Below are 20,816 nucleotides of genomic sequence, written 5' to 3'. Positions count from 1 at the left end.
AGTCCAGCAGCCATTAGCCACGTGTGGCTATTTACATTTAAATTTAAACTACTTAAGATCGAACAAAACTAAAAATTCAGTCACACTAGCCCCATGTGCCACGTGTGGCTGGTGGCTACCCTATTGGACAGTGCAGTTATAACATTTCCATCACTGTAGAATGTTCTGTGGAACAGCGCTGGTCTCATTGGTTCTCAGCCTTGGCTACATATTAGAATCACTGGCCATAGGTTTTTTTGTTAGTTTATTTTACATTTTAGTACAGAATGCTTATTTTAGGCCTCATCCTGCAGGCATTTTTATCTTCACAGAAACCTGACCTAGTGTTTTCTAGTAAGAACCCCATTAGGAAAACCAAGTTCTTGATTCCAGTAAAACCACAGATATTTCATGCTCAGATACTTACGTGAGATATTGTCATTTAAGTTTGCTGGACTCTAGGCTATGGTGCCAGGTTCTACATAGGTAACCTCGTGGATGTGATACTTTCTTCATTTTTCCCTTTTATTAGTTGAAAAGATCACATAAAAACACTAAGAAAAGTTTTAAAAGATTTCTCACAAGCATTATACTATTTCTCTGACACAGTCATTTTTGTTCAAGGCCATGACCATCTAGTCCTTGCATATTTGCATATAGAATCTGAGCTTCTACAGGCCACCCCAGCCTGCTGTTCAATAGGCTTACAACAATTACAAAACTGGATCTTTCTAGATCAGCCCTGCCCCCAACCTACAGAAGATACAGAAACATAATCTCCAAATGCCTGCCTTCCGGCTCTGTGGGGGGGTTCTGGTTTGTCCCACATGTATTTTTTGCACAAACATCACGTGCCTTCTTCAGCCTTTGCTCCTACAAGGACAGTGGGACCCCAGGGATCCAGGTTGCTATAGTGATGTCCTTTGCTGCTTCAGACATGCCTCCATTTCGCACTCTAAGAATCTCCAAGAGTCACCCAACTAGACTGCATTCATAGAGTAGTTCTTTATGGAGCTTTGCATGGTGGGCACTTTATTTGCTATATCTCCTTGTCCCAGCCCCTAAAAGATCGTTGGACTACATGGAAATATCTTCCCTCTGATCAACCATTCCCTAACCAAGTGTGTGCATTTGGACCCTCCGTCCTTTTGGGGTTAGTAAGGAGTAGCCCTTATTCTCCACGGGGCTCAGTCCGAGAGGGAGGAGAGAGCTGGTGGCGCTACATGGCTAGTCATTGTCCTTACCAGGGCTAGGACGCGGGGGAGGCAAGTGAGGGACTCACACTCAGAGTTGTGCAAGTGCGGGGTCGAATCTTCACTTAAAATTTTGATACTGTGTTCATCATGGATTTCTTTTTTTTGCCTTAATTCTGATTTTTAAAAATATTGCATTAAAATATTTCTATTTTGATGGCTGAAATTTTGTTGTTTGTTTGGCACTCCTTTCAATTTTGTGCAAGTGCCTCGCTCACCTCACCCTGTTCCCGAGCCCTGATCCTATCCGTCAGGCTCCTGTAGCCCTCATGCAGATAGAGCCTTGATGGGCCCACCGCTCACGCCATCAAGTCATAGCAAGTACAAATCCCTTCTGTTACCCGGTTGAGGCCCTGAGCTAGCCATGGATGGTTGCTGCCCAGTTGTAATCATGCTGTTCGCCATTTTTTGTATTATGTTTCATTTTCATAAACAATTGTTTCATAAATAATTTTCCTTGTTTCTGGGTTGCCTTAATTGCCTCTATTAACCGTTGCAAGATAGTCCACTCGGCTGATGCACTATACTTAACTATTTCCCTATACTGGATATTCTGGTTAGTTTCCATTTCTCCTTCATTAATGAGTCTTTAAATCTGCAAAGGAGCTGAGTATTGGGGTAAAGGCTTGAATGCGATAAATTTCTCTGCTTAGTAAGGTGGGAGGCTTTTTTGATGTCATTTTGGAGTTTGGGAGTTTGGGGGTTTTGTTTGTTCATTTGTTTTCTGGTGGGCTGCAAGGAAGAGAAGAAGAAAGAGAGTTAAGCAATTCATTGGAAAGCTGGGGCCCAAGTTGGAAGAAATAACGAAGGGACATTTTAAAAAGAGAGATGTAGGATATTGAATTTAAAGCGTCAACTATATGAGCCACAGTGGAGACGCCTGCTGTTACTGCCACATCTTCAGTAAATGTCCACCAGGTGTGAACTGACTCTGAGACACATACAGGGAGCTCTTAGCACGCTATTTTGCACGTATACAAAAGAAGTCACTTACAGATCAATTCCATGTAACAAAGGCAAAGACAAAATTTATGTCGGAGAAAGAGGAGAGAGAAGAGGAAATGACAGCTATTTGAAAATAGTGACATTTGTTTTCTTTTCCCCAGCATCTCTTCCGACGTTAATCAGCTGGCAGTAAGCAAAGAGGCCTGTGCAGATGCCTGCCAACTTAAGACCACCAGGAGCACACCTGGAGTCAAAGCCAAGTCCGCTCAGTTAGCTTGCTGCAGCTCAAAAGAACTCGCTGCAGGGGAACCGTGGGGCGTTTCAGTAAGAAAGAATGGGGAGCGGTTAGTACAGGATTCAGGCAGGTGTTGAGAGATTCCAAGGAGAGTTTAAGGAAGTGGGGATATGTTCTGAGTTCCATGTTGTCAAGAGGCAGAAGCAATACAATAATTGAGCATCTTAATTTTTATTCGAGAACTGGGGAGATTAAGAAGGGGCTAGAATTGTCATTGATAAAGGAGCAGCAATGAGTCTTATTAGTCAACGGTGGGGGACGGTCAATCATTTTCCTTGTTGAGGAGTGGCCTTGTCTCTCTCTAGTTCCAAAGACCGTCACGCAGCGGCCTGCTCTGGACATTATTTACTTTCCACGAGTGCTATTTATCTTCAGTTGGGAACATCATGACCTAGCTGCCAGCAGGGCTGTTTTTCACTTTCCCAGTCCCTCCTTCTGGCCAAGGGCAGACAAAGTCAGCGCGCACGACGTTAATCTGTGGGGTCCAGGTCCACACAAGTCAGGGCATCCTGCCCTTGACCAGCTGGATCGGTCGAGAGAATAACTTTGGTTGTTCACAGATGCACAAGGAGACACTGGGAGTCCGCTCCCAGGTGTTGGGGAGAAGCTGTTTCGGCTCTGTGTCTGCCAGTGTCCTTTGATAGCACCTGCATTTCAAGTATGCCCTTGCCCTGATCCAGTCTTTCTAAAGAGATCCCAATGCTGAGTCTTAGCTTCAGTTCCCCCTAAATGCAGATTCCGAGGGAACAACCCGTGTACAGGTAGTTCACTGTGGAAACCTCTCTCTTTTAGCAAGAGTGGCTCATCCACACGGGGGCCCACCTTCGGGGCTGTAGAACACCCACCTCAGAATGACCCACCTGAAACCTGGAAGAGGGGAGTCTTTACCCACGGGCCCATCCTCATGGCTGAGGGTCACCCGTGAGCCCCTCGCCCTTCCAGGTGTGTGGATTTGCCAGGGTGACTGAGTGGCCCCCGTAGGTGTCCCTGGCAGATGTTAAACATTTCTTCAATATGCAGAGAGATGAATGGATAAATGAAAAAAATATTCCAGTGTTTTACCCCTGAGCGTTTTCAATGATTTCTATGACCGCCATGTTAGCAGGATCAAGTCCCAAAGAGATTGTCTCATACTGATATGTCACAAAACCTCATGGCCGACCTGGCTTGCCTGGCTTTACCTAGACGATGCCCTTGGCCTCTTAGAGCTTCTGTGTGTAGCTAGAGTTCTGCCTGGCTCTCCCGGGCTGCAGAACCTGAATGTTTTTTCTGTCCTTGTGGGTGAAGGCCATCAGCAAGTGCATCTCCCCACAGACCAGACCCACTCTGGACCCAGTAACAAGAAGAGGAATAAAAGAGAGAAGGAAGACACACTAGTTTTATCGTGCTCCTGTGCCATCTAATTGGGGCACACCTTCTCGGGGAGCTCCATCTGAACAATGTGCCTCTATTTTTAGCAGTATAACTCCAACAAAACTCTGGACAGTAAAATTTAAGCATTCTGCAGGTTAAGAAAGACCAGCCAGAGCTGAAAAGGAGCCCAAAATATAATGATTGAAACTGGTAATATACATAAATAGTTTATCTCTTGTTCAAAATGCTATTCTAGTTGTGAGCAATTTTCTTCTACTTCAAACTCTCTCATTATGTACCCTTCTATTTGAAATGTTAATTCTCCCTCCTCTCGTAATTTAATCATCCACTAATCATTTCTGGGATGGAAACACATATTCCTAAGTGAAACTCTTTTGAAGAGCTGAATTAAGCAGACAGTGGGCTTTTCTAAGTTCTTGTCTAATGCTTAATAAAACTGCCAATGAAGAACTTTTTCAAAGTCTTAAATAAAATCCATGATAATGTTTTTGTGTAAACTAAACTTTTTGGGCCAGACAGGGGTTTATATCTCAGTAGTTAAAGTGAAAAAAGACCCAGTGTAATAAAAATATGTTGCCCCAAAATGATATTTACAAAAATGACTTAATAGTCTATAAAAATACAGGGCAATTCTCTTTCCAAATAAAAAGAAAACTACGGAGATATAGATTCTAGCCTTGGGTCTTCTGCTTACCAGCTAAGTGACCTTGGGCATGTGTCCGCATCTTCCACCAAATTTTTAAGTCCATTTATAACAAAAATGATAGAAATCGAATCACGAAACAAAAAGGGGGGCTGGCCCCATGGCCGAGTGGTTAAGTTTGCACGCTCCGCTATGGCGGCCCAGGGTTTGGATCCTGGGCATGGACCAACACACGACTTACCAATCCATGCTGTGGCAGCATCCCACACAGAAGAACTAGAAGGATTTACAACTAGGATATACAACTATGTACTGGGGCTTTGGGGGAGGAAAAAAAAAATGGAGAGGAAGATTGGCAACAGATGTTCACTCAGGGCCAATCTTCCTCACCAAAAAGCATACTTAAAAAAAAAAAGAAGTGGTTAGATCCTGAATATATACATATGAAAAAAAAAAACACAAAGAAGTTTTGTGTAAAGAAGGTACTATCAATGCGATGGGACAGGGAAGAAGTCAGACATCCCCTCTTGCTGGTTTTCTCTACCATCACTTCTATCTAGCTTTCCCTACAGCTCAAGGGACTATCTAATCAGAGTAATTTATGGTCTCCTTTAAACAACCCTCTAAAGGATGTCAGCAGTGAGCAAGACCAGCTAAGACTTTCTTGTGTTTGAAGTTGAGAGATAAACTAGCAATTGGCTCCAAATTATATCTCATTTATAAATTTAAAATAGAATCTACATATGGTCAACGGTTCCTACTGAATCCTGTGTCATCCTTTATCACTCTGGAGAAGAAACTTTAAAGACCCAAGCATTTTGAGGGCCTTTGCTCCCTCCTGTCCTCCCAAACTAAATAATTTCCCAGACTATCAAGTGCAGGGTGTGGTGCATTCCATCGGGGGCCCAGCTCCTCGCCCCTCCCTTTGCTGTGTAATTTTGCGGTGCCCTCCTGCTGTAGCGCTCGGCTCGGCGGGTGCCGAGCCGGGATTGGCGGGGCCCAGCTCAAAATGAAAGTGCGAGACCTCTTGTTCAAAAAGCAGCAAATAAGTGCCATTACGACGACTTCAACATTGAGCTTTTTCCTTTCTTCCACAGTCTCTCCCTCTCTCTCTCCACTTGTCATGGCGTTTTTTATTTGCTGTTTAATGTCATTCTAAATAGAGAAAAATGTAAAATTATTAGCTTGAATTTTACACTTCATCTTTCTATTTTGCAAGAAGTGACACCTGAGGCCGGGACATCTGTGCAAGTTTGTGAGGCAGGGACCCCTGTGCAAAGATAAATATGCCGTGTCTCCCCTGGGCTCAGGATTTCTCGAGTATGGACGCAGTGGCATCTTTATCTTTGAATCCTCGTGCTGGGCACGGGACCTGGCACACAGTAAGCAATAAATATATATTTAAGGGAGAAAGGGAGGGAGGGAGGAAGCAAATGAGTTTGAAAATCAGTTTTGCTTGTAAGAATGTGGAAAAATTGGCACACTCATGCATCACTGGAGAGAATGTAAAATGGTGCATCCACTTTGGAAAACAGTCTGGCCGGTCCTCAAAAGTCAAACATAGAGTTCCCGTATGAGCCAGCAACCCCACACCTAGGTGTATTCCCAAGAGAATTGAAAGACTATGTTCACACAAAAATTTGTGCATGAATGTTCATAGCAGCGTTAGTCATAATAGCTAAAAAGTGAAAACAACTCAAATGTGCATCAAGTGATGAATGGCTAAACAGAATGTAGTCTGGCTATATAATGGAATATTATTCACCAATAAAAAGAATGAGGTACTGATTCATGCTACACCATGGATGACCCTTGAAGACATGATGCTAAGTGAAAGAAGCCAGACACAAAGGACCACATACTGTAGGATTCCATCCGTGTGAAATGTCCAGAGTAGGCAACTCCATAGAGACAGAAAGCAGACTCGTGGTTGCCAGGGGCTGGGCAGAGGGGAGAATGAAGAATGACTGCTAACGGGTACAGAGTTCCTTTTAGAGTGATGAAAATGTTTTGGAATTAGATAGTGACGATGGTTGTACAACTTCATGAATATACTAAAAACCACTGAATTTTATGGTATGTGAAGTATATCAAAAAAATGGTAAGTTCTGCTTCGGTCCATTTCTTACTACTGGATGACCTTTGAAAAGTTATGTAACCTCTCTGAACTTCAGTTTCCTCAACCGTAAAGTGGGAGAAATAATATTTAACATGTAGAATTGTTTGTGAGGGTCAAGTTAGATATTAAATGTAAAGCAGGTTGCGGTCTTCAAGCTCTCTGCTGTTACCCGCTGCCCTCACCGTCGCGGAGGGTCTCTGGCAGGATTCAGGGCAAACTGACACAAAGAGGTCCCTCACTCACCTTCTACCCCAGGGGAGTAGAATGTGGAGGAATATTCAGCGAGGGAGTGGGGGGATCAAAGTTCTGTTCCTCCTCCTGTAAGCGGATGCTCTCCTGCTCTGCCCTGGGGATGGTCAGATGAAGCTGGATGAAGCTTCTTCTTGGGAGGGGCTGTCTGCCTTGGAGGGACCAGGTGAGACCTAAGAGAAAAGGGGCTAGGACACTGGCTCCCCATGCTTGGCTGGCCTCTAGGCTATAAGGGGCAGAGTAACAGGACTTCTCAGGATTTCTGCTGGCCTAGCCTCCCTCAGCACCTTAGTGTGGAAGAAAGTGTAAACAGTGTGCATGATTTCTTGCTGGACCCAGACAGTCAGCAGGAAGACTGTTTCAGGGAGGAGAGAGGAGCCCCAGTGTCTGGCACAGCCACGGCCGAACAGACCCATGCAGCACTCCTGGCAGCAAGGATCAGATGCCTATTCAAACGGAATGCTCTTGAATTGTAGTTGCTCAAAATTATTTAGTCAGGGTGAGGGGTGTTGATAAGGAATGCTTTCGTATGTCCACCAGAGGGCGCGGTCTGCCTCTTTGGTGGCCACAGGAGTGTTCCGGAAGAAGTATGTGCGGAGGTAACTGGTACCATGTGACCAATTTATTATAGGAGTTTTAACAGCATGAAAGTGATTCCCAAACTATACTTCTAATCTTAAACTTCCCTCCAAACTCTGGTCCTACATTTTCAGTCTTCTGTTTCCTATTTCTGCCTGGATGTTCTGCTGACACACAGAGCTCACTAGGCCCCAAGCTGAGCTCATCTTCCCTCCCAAACAGAGTTTCTTATCTCAGCGTATGGACCTAGGACAGCCAGTTGTGTTCTGCAGAATGTGAACTGCAAAAGCGTCCCCGGCTGAAACGCAGTCACACTCTGCTGGCCGAGTCACGCCCTCGGGAGAAAGCAGCATCTTTTTCTACTCCGCACAAGGGCACCATAATGGCGAGTAGCAGTCCCAGGCACCGCTCTCAACTCAAGGACTCAACTCGGTCATTTGCATATAGGTGCTTTGCCCTATTCCATGTCTGCCACCATCCCTGAATGTCAAAATCATATTTTTTTCCTGAAGATCCATCGCAAATGTTGCCGCTACCATGAAACCTTCTCTGAACTGCTTCCTCTCCTGCACTCCCACCAACCAAGTCAGCTCTTCCCCATCTGAATTTTCAAAGCACCTTACCATATTTTTACTGCAGCATTTACCCCTTTCTGCCTCGCACTCAGCTTTTGTGTGTGTGTGGTAAAAAACACATAACATGAAATTTACCGTCGTAACTATGTTAAGTGTACAGTTCACTAGTGTTAAGTATGTTCACACGGTTGTGCAACAGAGCTCTCGAAGTTTTTCATCTTGCAAAACTGAAACTCTGGACCCAATAACACTAATTCCCCCAGCCCTGGGTAACCACCTTTCTACTTTCTGTTTCTATGACTTTGACTGCTCTAGATACTGCTTATAAGTGGAATCATACTGTATTTGTTCTCTTAGGACTGGCTTCTTTTGCTTAGTATAATGTCCTTGATGTTCATCCATCTTGTAGCATGTGACAGGATTTGCTTCTTTTTTAAGGCTGCATAATATTCCGTTATGTGATGGACCACATTTTCTTTATCCATTCAGCTGTCAATGGACGTTTGGGTGGATTGCTTCCACCTCTCAGCTATTGTGAATCATTCTGTGATGAACATGGGTGTGCAAATATCTCTTCGAGATCCTGCTTTGAATTCTTTTGGACATATACCCAGATATGATAGCATATGATATGGTAGTTTTATTTTTAATTTTTTGAGAAACGTCCATACTGTTTTCCATAATGATCACACCATTTTACATTCTCACCAATGGCACACAAAGGTTCCAAATTCTTCGCATCCTCATCAACACTTGCTATTTTCTGTTCTTTTCCTAATGACACCTAGCTATTTCAGTACAAGTTGCTGTATTAGCTTCCTAGGGCTGCTGTAACAAATAACCACAAACTGAGTGGCTTTTCACAACAGAAATTTATTCTCTCATAGTTCTGTAGGCCAGAAGTCCAAAATGAAAGTGTTGGCAGGGCTGGTTTGCCCTAAAGGCTCTGAGGGAAACTCCGCTCCATGCCTCTCTCCTGGTCTCTGTGGCTCCTGACAACCCTTGGCATTCCGTGGCTCGTAACAGCACGACTCTAATCGCTCTCTGCCTCCATCTTCATGTGGCCACCTTTCCTGTGTCTTCTTTTCTGTCTCTTATAAGCACACTTATTGGATTTAGGCCCACCCTAATGAGGTGGGGGACACAATTCAACTCACTACAGTTGTCATTGCTAGACTAAGCTCCTTGAGATCAGGATCTGTTTTGTTCATATTTGTCTACCCCCAGGTGCCTAGTACAGTGCCTTAAACATAGAAAGTATTCAAAATGCTTATTGAGTTAATAGGTTGATGGATTAACGTTTGGGCCGATGATAGATATTGTCTAACCTGTTGGATTGACACGTGATGTGGTCAGAATTGGGAAGTGTGCATTGGGAATCCCCATACCCCATAGAAACTTGATAATCATTCCCGGGATGACTTAAAAAATACAGTGCACAGAACTCGATGAAGAACCACTCATGGCTTCATAGCCATGTAGCCTAAATGAAAAACTTATCCCAATCCTTGCAAATATATCCCAGATGAAGCCTGTCTGGCCTTGGGAGATTAAGGTAAACCTGGCTGAAACCCTGAGTTTCACAATGAGAGTCCACAGCCCTCCCCATAATCTCTGCAAATTCTCAACTCTCTATTTCATGGTCCTGATTTGTTGTCCCTCTGTGTGTTCTTGATTCCTCGACTTGCCAGAGGTCACACCCTTTACCAGATGCTACACAAGATCCCCAACTCGCCTCGTACCACGTGCGTTTTGTAAGTTTAGAACTTTACTAAAGGTTTGGGGGTTACACAGCACTCCCCCAGTCTTCAGCCATCTTGAGCACTCCACTCTCTCCTTGCCCTACTTTTCTCTTTCCCCTCCCTCTCTGGTTCCAAACACAGATTCCTTTCCTTGTCTCCTGCCAGGCAGTTCTGCTCATACTTCCACCTCTTGCCATCTCCGCTTCTACTCTCAACAGGCTTATTTTAAAAGTTTAAGGAAGGAAGGCAAGCAGAAAAGAGAGAAAGGGAGACAGCAAGGGAGGGAGGAAAGAGAGAGAGAGGGGGAGAGGGGAGAAGTGAGAAAGGGGTGGGGGAGGGAGGGAGGTGGGGAGAGAGAGAGAAAGAGAGAGAGAGAGAAAGAAAATAAAGAAAAAAGAAAGGGGCCTTCTAAGAAAAATTCGCATACCAGCTATTAAAATAATATTATTTTCTTTTCTTGTATTTTATAAATATTAATAATATGTTAAAGTTGGAAGCCCTTTGAGTGGGGAAGGAAATTTAACAACAGCTTTTGGTCCATTTGCCCAAACCTTGGCCTTCTCAAGTTTACATTTAATTATAATTGCAACCGTCACGATGATTAAGCCTCTCCCTTTGTCATTGTCTTTTCTTGGCATCGGTTCTTTGGCTCGGTTTGCACGCTATAGACCTCAGATGAATCACAGAGAAGCTGTGCTTTTTAACTGTGGCGAAACCATAGGCAGCTTTTTGTTTCTTCCCAGAATCAGTTCCAAAGCAGCTGTTAAATGTTCATCCTCGGTTTTGCCATCTTATTTCAGGGAATTGTAACAGCAGCATCTTCTGTTTTTAATTCTCCTGAAGAAAGAGAAAAAGAGCTCCCCAAGTTGGTGTGCTGCGCGTAGGTGCTGGTTAATGACTTATTTCCTCTCATTTCCTTAATCAGGAAATTTCAGAGTTCAGCAGCCGCAGGGTTCCCATGAACGTGGCTCTGACCTAAGCCAAGCTGTGTGAAACACTCGACCATGAAAACAGCTTGCTCTGCAAACCTCTGACTGTTCCAAACTGAGGCCGACCAGAAGCTTCCATTTGACACTGCGGTGAGGAAAGCTTGTAAATTTTTCATGGTTAGTGATGGTTCCTTCTCTAGTAGAATCAATCAGCTGAAAAGTAAGACATTAAGTCGTCGATCAACTGGTAGTTTGGAAATTGGCTGGTGGGTTTTACTTTAGGGAGATTTCCTTCTGAAAAACTGCCGTTGAATGATGGACACACTTAATACCTTCTGGTATGAAAAAGGACTCAGGAACATCAAGACAAATTTTGCCTTATGTAGGTGCAAGATATTGCTTAGTTTAGACTCATTGCTTGAAGGCTGCTTACCAAAATGGTCATTTTTAAATCTCATGAGCCGTGTTTAAATTGCTTTTTACCAGTGGTTTTCGCGCCCTAGCTGCACATTGGAATAACCTGAGGAGAGCTTTGAAGGAAAAACACTGGTAACCGGACCCTCTCCCAAAGATTTTGACTCATTGGTCTCGAGGGCAGCCTGGACATTGGTCTTTTAAAAGCACTCTCCAGGAGATTCTAAGCCGCGGCTTTCTGAAAATCACAACTGCAAACAATCTTTGAAACCTGTTCGTTCTGTGTGGGCACATACATTGCGATGGTGCACGTGGCAGTACGTCAACTCCTTTTATAACTGCCTGTCTTTTAAGTAATATTTGTTCCCCTTCTATCAGAGATAAATTAGCCCACGACAAATAATCTTTGGTAAGCCTCGCGCTCACTTCTGCATTTCTCTCTCTTCTGTTTGCCCTGCACAGCTATTTCGTTCTTCTTTCTCTGCAGATCAGCTTTCTGCACACCTGCCACTCACGGTTTCTGAGCTTTTACATCTGTGCTGTCCTAGAACCCAAATGGAGCTTGAGTCTCGCAGAACTGAACTTCCTGATTTCCTGAGAAAGAGATTCTGATGGCCCTAGCTTGGGTTAGGTGCTCAACTGTAGCCAATGAGATGGGAATACATATACAAACACTCCCTCCAACGGGGAACACGTTGAAAAATGGGGGCGAGGGTGAGGGAGTCTGGAGGGAAAGTTCCAGATAACGGGAAATCACTGGCTTTTTGGCTGGTTAGACACCTCGAAATATATCCACTAGAGAATTCAAGCTGTCTACTGGGGCATGCTCATCCTCACCCCCTCCTGGCTGTCTTTTCTACTTGTTCCTTACGACTAGTTTATCTCCAGAGGATCCAGGCTTTCGGCTGATTCTTTAATTCCTGGATGCTGCCAGGCGTTGAACTGGCCCCGTATGGGGGCAAAAGAAGGAAGAAGAGAAGTACTTTTATGCCGCAGAAAGATGAATTTTGGATCAAGGAAAGAATAAGTATATTTTAAGCATCAAAGCATGACAAATTATTTCTAAGAGGTGAATTGGATTAAGAAAAGAATAAATACGTACTAAGCCTGAAAGCTCGATGGGTTATTGAAAGTTGCTGCCTTTGAGTCATTTTTTCAGACTAAATGACTCAGCCACCAAGAGATTCTTTTGTTATGTGATCAATCTTACTTATTGCTAATATGGCAAGTTCAGATGATGATGTATTTCTGATTGAATGTCGCATTGATGAAGCAGCCTGTTTCTCTGTCCTATGCCCACTTTTATGAAGCATTGTCTTCCAAAATTGATACTTGAATCTATAGAAGAAGACCTGTCAATATATTTGAATAAAAAATAAGTGGTTGAATTTGGATGTAGGATTTTAAGTTTTTGTGGAACAATGTCATGCAAGATAGAAGAATAGACATGTAAAAAGTTTTCCTTAAAGGCCATATGGTATACTGGTTAATATTCTGGGCTTTACCCTGGTTTCTGCCTCTTTACTAGCTGTGTGATCTTCAACAAAATAGTTAATTTAGTTTTTTTAAATTTTTTATTTTTTTAATTGCAGTAAAATTGGATTATAACATTATATAGCTTTCAGATGTACATTATAATATATTTTGAATTCTGTGTAGATTATATCATGTTCCCCACCCAAAAACTAATTATAATGCATCCCCTCACACGTGAGCCTAATCACCCCTTCTGCCCTCCCCACCCTTCCCCTATGGTAACCACCAATCCAATCTCCATTGCTATGTGTTTGTTTGTCGTTGTTTTTATCTTCTACTTATGAGTGAGATCATATGGTATTTGACTTTCTCCCTCTGACTTATTTCACTCAGCATAATACCCTCAAGGTCCATCCATGTTGTCACAAATGGCCGGATTTCATCATTTCTTATGGCTGAGTAGTAGTCCATCGTGTATAAATACCACATCTTCTTTATCCATTCGTCCCTTGATGGGCACCTAGGTTGCTTCCAAGTCTTGGCTATTGTGTATAATGCTGCAATGAACATAGGGGTTCATGCATCTTTTTTTTATAGCTGAGTAGTATTCCATAGTGTATAAATACCATATCTTCTTTATCTATTCATCCCTTTATGGGCACTTAGGTTGTTTCCAAGTCTTGGCTATTGTGAATAATGCTGCAATGAACATAGGGGTGCATGTATCTTTATGCCTGTGTGTTTCCAAGTTCTTTGGATAAATACCCAGCAGTGGAATAGCTGGATCATGTGGTAGATCTATTCTTAATTTTCTGAGGATACTCCATACTGCTTTCCATAGTGGCTGCACCAGTTTGCACTGCCACCAGCAGTGTACAAGGGTTCCCTTCTCTCCAATATTTAATTTCTTATAAAATAGGAATAATAACAGTACTTGCCAATGAAGAGTTGGGTGAGGTTTACTTGAAATAATGGATTGTGTCAGTTAAGGATTGTGCTGGACTGCAAACAACAGAACCCCTGACTAATAGTAGCTTCAGCAGACTGAGGGATTAGTTTTACTCGCTCACCAAGAAGCCCAGAGGTAAGTAGTGCTGGCCTTGGTTAAGGGGCTCAAAGATTTCAGAGCTGAGGTCTTTGCAGTTCCCATATCCTTTCTCTCCTGATCCCAAGGTAGCTGCTGCAGCCACAGCCATCACATCCATATTCCTAACTGCAAAGAAAAAAAAAAAAAAAGGAAAGGGTGATGATTAAATCAAGAGAGCAAAACTTTTCCCAGATGTTTGAGTCAGGGCAGGCTAAGTGCTGTAACAAACAAGCTGCTCATCACTGGGTTAACACAATAGAAGTTTATTTCTCACTCTTGCCAAGGTCAATTGATAGCAGAGGGTGGGGGTTTGGGGAGAAGATAGGATGCAGCTCTGCTCAGTGCATCATGCAAGGACCAACTTGGAATATGGGGCTTCCAGGATCATACTAGGCATGAACATCCTGCCAGTATACAAAGGAAGACAGAGCGTGGAGAATTGTGTAGGAAGACTTATGGAGTAGGTCTAGAATCGGGGTACTATATTTTTGTTCACGTTTTATTGGCCAGACTTCAGTCACATGCGTTCGTATAGATGTAAGGGGAGCCAGAAAATATAGTCCCTGAATGCACAGTTCCGCCCCGCAGAGTCTCTATGCCATGGAAGGGGAATATGAATCTTTGGGAGTACAGCTGTCTCTGTCACATTGGAGATCCATAGTGACTTCTACATAAATTTTATTGCCCAGAACCATGGCATTTGATCACCCCTGCCTGAGATAAAGGATGGGAAGTGTAATTTTCAGCCAGTACCATTGCAACCCTGAATGGCTTAGGTTTCTCTTAGTGAGGAAGAAAATATTGTGTAGGCAACTAGCAGTGTCTGCCACATGTCAGAAAAGTGCTTAGCACAGTGCCTGGCGCTTGGTAAATTGTTCAGTAAATGCTAGCTGTTGTCGTTGCTGTGATAGCTTTCTTAAGGAAACGTGCTATCTGACACAGCTGTCTCTCCTGCTGTGAGTTGCTCACTCGGCACTCTGGTTTATCGAGTGCTGAACCTGGAATTGGACGACCTGGGTTTAGATCCCGGCTAGGCCCCTTACTATCTTCTCTGAGCCTCAGTTTCTTTATCGAAAATATGGGAAGGGTTGATCCTGACTTGCAAGTTTGTTATGTGGATTAACTGAGACAATGGGCAAGAATGGGCTAAAAGCATTATTTCAAAATACGTTCTACATACACAATATTAAAACAGAATCTCAAGTGGAGTCAACCCAAATGCCCATTACATTCATTTGCTAGGACTGCAGTAACAAAGTACCACGAACTGTGTGGCTTAAAACGTAGTGGTTTATTCTCTGTCAGTTCTGGAGGATAGAAGTCTGAAATCAGGCTCCCTCTGTAGGCTCTAGGGAAGAAGGGTTCCTTTCCTCTTCTAACTTCCGGTGGCGCTGGCTCTCCTTGGTGTCCCTTGGCTTGCAGCTGCATCGCTCCAGTCTGCCTCTGTTCTTCCATGGTGCCCTCCCTGTGTGTCTCTTTTCCTCTAAGGACACCAGGTATATCAGATTAAAGACCCACCCTACTCCAGTATGACCTCGTCTTAACTAATTACGTCTCCTATGACCCTATTTCCAAATAAGGTCACATTTTTGAGGTACTCGGGGGTTAGGACTTCAACATTTCATTTAGAGGGGGACACAATTCAATCCAATCAATCCAATCAAATGGTGAGCGGATAAATAAAATATGGTGTATCCGTATAATAGAATATTACTTGCCAATAAAAAGAAAGTACTGACCTTGAAAACATCATGCTAAGTGAAAGAAGCTAGACATAAAAGGTCACATATGGTATTGTTCTATTTATATGAAATGTCCAGGATAGGCAAATCCATAGAGACAGAAAGTAGCATAGTGATTCCTTAGGCCTGGGGGAAGGGGGATTCGAGAGTGACTGCCAAAGGGTACAGGCTTCCTTTTAGGGGGGACAAAAATGTTCTAAAATTGACTGTGATGATAGTTGTGCAGAGAAAATAAGCCTCCGCCATTTTAAATAAGTTTAGGCCTCTAACCTTCTATAAATTACATTTCCAGGGTCCTAAAAGAACCTATACATGTCATCCTCTAAATGCTGCTGGAAAGCTGAAAAGAATCACGTGTTTGGGAGGAAGTAAATACAACTTTTCAGGAGGAGGCGACTTAGCTGGCCAAGGGGATTGGTGAGAACGGACACCAATTAGTCAGTTCTCTAATCAATCAGTGTCGTCTAATTCCATGCACCTGGAAGTCTCCTTAATTAGGAACGGAGTGAGTTCCTTGATTTACTGTGAGGATAGCATCCTGTAGCTTGACTTATCTTGACTTAGCTCAATCTTTAGCCCTCCGACACCATTGGCAGGAGTAACCCCACTGTTTTCTTTTCCTTTCTTTTCTTGAACCTAAATTTGCACATAAGTGTTCACTTCACAGGTCAACTTTGGCAAGCCATTCAAGGCCCTGTGTGAAAGTTTCCATGAAATTAGCCCTGCAATGTCACGAAATGATACTAAAATTGGAGACATCTCTTCTATTATTACCAGACTGTTACTTAAACTTGTATTTTCATTTATATTTCCCATAGCATCTAAGTATTTCCATTTCATCCTCCAGATAGGAGGGGGCAGAATCTCATTTTTACATGGAGAGAAGGCAGCTGAGAGCTGATGTTTTGGTCTTGCATACTGCCACGTTCCTGGCCCGGGGCTGGGGGCTGTCTGAGATACAAAGAGGAGTAAGACGCAGCCCTGCTCTCAAGGATCTCTGAATCTGGTTGAGGACAGTGTGAATGGTGAGTGAAGTAGAAAGAACTGGTGCCACTGAGATTTGTGACTCCAGCTGCCTCCCAAACTGGCCTGTGTTCCTTGTGTGTACATCTTTATGTCCCTTTCTGGGTTTTTAATAATTTCGCCACTTTCTCTATGTGCGTCATTCCAAAGAAAGTTTCTCTGGGTCTCTCTTCTTCTTCCCTCCACCTTCCCCTTTCAATTAGTAATACTTCTTTTTGGGGTGACTCTCTCCTGCTCCCTCTAAGCCTCCAAATCAGTAGGCCATTTCTCGTTTCCAGCTGCCCAGGGTTGAATACAAATGCCTGCTACATTAACAGGAAGAAAATGGAACTGAAAGAAAGTTTGCCTAATTTGTAAAATAAAAATGAGTTTCGATCCCAGGAGCTTATGTGTTATTCTCATAAGGACTGGGTTTACATCGATCATCTTTTCCATGGCAGTCAAGTGTGGAATGTGGTGGAGTTAGAAACGTAATTGTGTAGACATAAAAAATTGCATCTCTATAACCATCATCGGGACACTTTTCTCAAGATGCTATCTCGATGTCCTTCAGAGAAATAACTGTATCAATTGAGAATGTAACAGAAGCAACTTAAATATTATGTCTCGTTTACTCCTGGTAAGGCTAATGTGCTTCAGAGCAAGACTATTACTCGTGACATAAGGTAGTCTCAGAGAGGCTGGAAATGCTTCAAGACCATTAAAATAAAATGCCAGCCATTCCTGCTGTTCAAATATTCTTTAACTTCTAATTTAAGGCACTAACACCTAAGAATGTAATTGTGTTATTCTCTCTGATAGCTGGAATCTATGTAAGCCAAATGCCTGGGAATTATGGACTATTGGGGCTACGGGAGTCCAGAAGACAAACGAGGTGGATAAAATGTGTTATTTTATACTGGCACGTTCAACATTTGTGCTCCGTTGTCATTTATGTGTTAAAATGTCTTCGAGGATGAAAGCGCCTGACGTGGTTTTCCTCAGCTGAATTGCAGAAGAGGTTGGGGAAATGCATAACGCACCTCGAGATCGAAACTCAGAAATCTGAGAGAGAGAGAAAGCTCACACACCTGTGCTCAGAATTATTTTCCACACTACATTTTCCCTGGAGTTGACTGTCCATTTTTGAATCAGGAAGTTGTCCTCTTGATGAAGCAGCCCCCAGCCTGCTAACTCACAATTCTCTCCCTGATGAGCAAGTGGGCCACAGTTTGAAAAAGGCATGTCGGAGCAGAAAAGGGCAATTTTAAAAGCCAATGCTGTGAGAGGTGACGCTTCCCCATCACACGGGGAAATGATTTCTGTTTAATGCCTGCCTTGGGAGGGGTACACTTCAGGTTCAGGGACCCCATTGGCACATCAGGACTTTGACTGGGACACGGTGCCAATTCAAACTGTCACACAGTACGAGGAGGGAAAAAAAAAAGCCTAAATCAGCTTCTATTCTTTAATAGAAAGCAATACTGTAGTTTAAATTAGCAAGGCGCTGCTGAACCACTATTTAAAATACGTTTGCACTGACATCCCAAGAAAAGGGTTTTTTTCTTGTTTAATTGCACTGTCAGTGTGGAACGCTTTCACTTAAAACCATTCTGAGGTAGACCTTTTAATAGAAAGTGACAATTTAAATTGCCATGATAGCAGCGTAAATGGTGCTTAAAGTCATTACTAAACTGATGTCGCAGTTGGCTCCAGACCAGTTTGTTAAAGCCAAAGAAAAGGTGTTGGGGGAAGGGAGGAAAGTAACTAAATGGTGAATCATTAATTCCTTTTATATTCATTGTAATAACATTAGCTGTGATGAAGTCATCTGGCTCCCAATGGCTGTAACGTACATTTCTATTGAAGTCCATATTATTCCATTCTAACGTTGCCCTGATTAATGCGTATAACTGAGGAATTGCTCCAGTCACAGGCACTTGCTTCTCTGCAGTTACTTTGTTTTCTTGTCTTCAACCCCATGGCCCAAAGAGAGGAGCTGTGGCTTCCATTTGCTGGTTGGAGTTCAGAAGCAAAAGTGCTAGATTTATCTATCGCCTTTCTGTACTCTCCCTTAAATAAGTCAGATTCTCCTGGTGGCCATTGAAAATGACTCTTGCTAGTCTTCAAGGAGTGCTGTCCCCAGAGCTGAAGGTGTTATGTGAGTTGAGGTCAAGGCCACCTGAGTGGTGTCGTTGGTCAAACTTGATTGGTTCAACCAAACCAACTGCTTTGCCAAACCAGTAAGGCCACATCTAGGGACCCAGTGGGTGGGGGCACCATGAAGTCTCGGGCAGTATTGGATCTGTGAGCCTGGAAAGGAGCTTCATAGGTGGGTTAAGGTTGAGTTTGGAGCACTGGGGACAATGGGAGGGATGGATGAGGAACAGAGAAGCCTGTGGGATCGAGGGCCACTCAGTCACCTTCACAGTCTATCACCCAGTTGTCTCGGTTCTGAAACATACTCCCTTAAAAGTAAATTAATCATTTGGTTGTTTGGGTACAATAGGCAAACTAGTTTATTATAGAATTACCATTTAAAAATATACTGCAACCTACAACTAGTATATACAACTATGGACTGGGGGCTTTGGGGGAAATATATAATATACTGCACATTCCTTTTTATTATGTAAAAATTACTGCTAAGAATCAAACATTGTAATTGGGCTCACAGTAGGGAAACATACTTCACATTTTAAACTTAAAACATTATATTTAGGGCAGGGTTTCTAAATAGTTTCCTCAGGCCATACTATTTAAGGGCTCTGGGAGTGACTCTATACCCTTCAAATTTTCCCTAAATCAGACATTACAATTTCTGAAATTTCCATCACTAAGAATTGGAAATGACCATGGTGATCATGTTGGGGCATGATATTAGGGTCTTAATTTGGGCCTGTGGGTGAGTTGCAGAGAGACCTTGAAAACAATACACAGATTTTTGTGTAGCTCTGCATTACAAGGAGAGAGAGTTCATTTCTTTCATCAGAATTTCAAAGGAGTTTGCTAACCAAAAAATAGTTAAAAACCATTAATCCAATCTTACTTTACTACAAACCAGAAAACAGAGGCCCAGAGAGGTGGTTGACTTCTCAAGGTCACACTGATAGCTCTTGGCTGGTCTACAGAATCCTGGTTTCTGATTCCCAGTCCAAAATTGCCTTTTTAATTTTTCGCAATTCTTCTTCCTTTTGCAAAACCATGGATACTGCAATGCTGTGCTTTCTGAAAGCTGCTCTCCTGGCAACCTCAGCTCCCTGGACCACAACTGTCCCTGGCAGGGGCAGAAGAGGCCTCAGAGCCACTGAAATGACTGCCGTGATGCTCATGCACTTTGGTCCGTGAAAGAAGGACCCAAGAGATCATCGAACACACCATTCATTTATTTAACAAAGATTTATTGAGCTAAATACTTATCGATGCTTTATTTGCATGTAATTTTGACAAATTTTGTTATTCAGTTTCACAGAAAATACCAGGAAGTTAGCTGGAAGAGGACTGCAAAAGGCAGAGCCATGGATCCAGGATTGTGAGATCCTCGCCTGCAGCCTGACAGCCAAGGGAAAGCAGGAGCATCCACTGTCATACAGTGAAGATGCCAAGCCATGAAACAGACAGCAAATGACCTCTCTCCATCTGTTTGTGAACACGGGGTTGGGCAGAGGGTGCTTAAAAAATGTATGCCATGTGATGAAAATATATGTCTACACGAAAACTTATACATGAATGCTCATAGCAATGCTATTAGAATAGCCAGAAGGTGGAAACAATCCAAATGTCCATCAATAGATGAATGGACATATATTCATAAACAGATGAGTGTGGTATATCTATACAATGGAATATTATTCGGCCATAGAAAGGGATGGAGTACTGACACATGCTACAACGTGGATGACCCTCGACAACATTATGCTAAGTGAAAGAAACCAGTCACAAAGGACTCCATATAGTAGGACTCCATTTTTTGAAATATCCAGAATAGGCACATCTATCAAGACAGAAAGTAGACTAGTTGTTGCCCAGAGTTGGGAAGGATCGGGGGGAGGGGGAGATAGCTAAAGGATGCAGGGTTCCTTTTTGAAGTGATGCAAATGTTCTAAAATTGACTGGGTGATGGTTGCACACACACATATATATATACTAAACACCATTGAATTGTACATTTGGAGTGGGTGAATTGTACGTTGTGTGAATTATATCTCAATGAAGCTGTCATTTTTTTTAAATGTATGCCATATGAATGCTTAAAGCCTAAGCTTTCAGCCCTGTGGAAAATTGATTTTCCCTTTGGAGCCAAATTCTGAAACATCACTGGTCTTGGAGAAGGGGTAACAAATGAGGTTAATTCACACCAGGTTCTTAGTGATGTCTGCTTTTGTTAGAGTAAGAAAAGCTGCAGAAAAATCC

At 42.9% G+C, this 20,816-nt stretch overlaps 1 long non-coding RNA gene across 1 annotated transcript; it reads left to right on the top strand.

Moving 5' to 3' along the window:
- Window positions 1–10,678: 10,678 nt before the first annotated feature.
- LOC106781347 (uncharacterized) lies at window positions 10,679–20,125 on the top strand. The gene is made up of 3 exons (XR_011434880.1): window positions 10,679–10,832; window positions 16,249–16,426; window positions 19,868–20,125. It is a non-coding gene; the product is annotated as an uncharacterized lncRNA (long non-coding RNA).
- Window positions 20,126–20,816: the final 691 nt, after the last annotated feature.

This window comes from Equus caballus, chromosome X, assembly GCF_041296265.1.
Source record: "Equus caballus isolate H_3958 breed thoroughbred chromosome X, TB-T2T, whole genome shotgun sequence".
NCBI classification, from domain to species: domain Eukaryota; kingdom Metazoa; phylum Chordata; class Mammalia; order Perissodactyla; family Equidae; genus Equus; species Equus caballus.
Note: the sequence above shows the minus strand (reverse complement) of the source record. Positions and strands in the feature narration are given on the sequence as shown.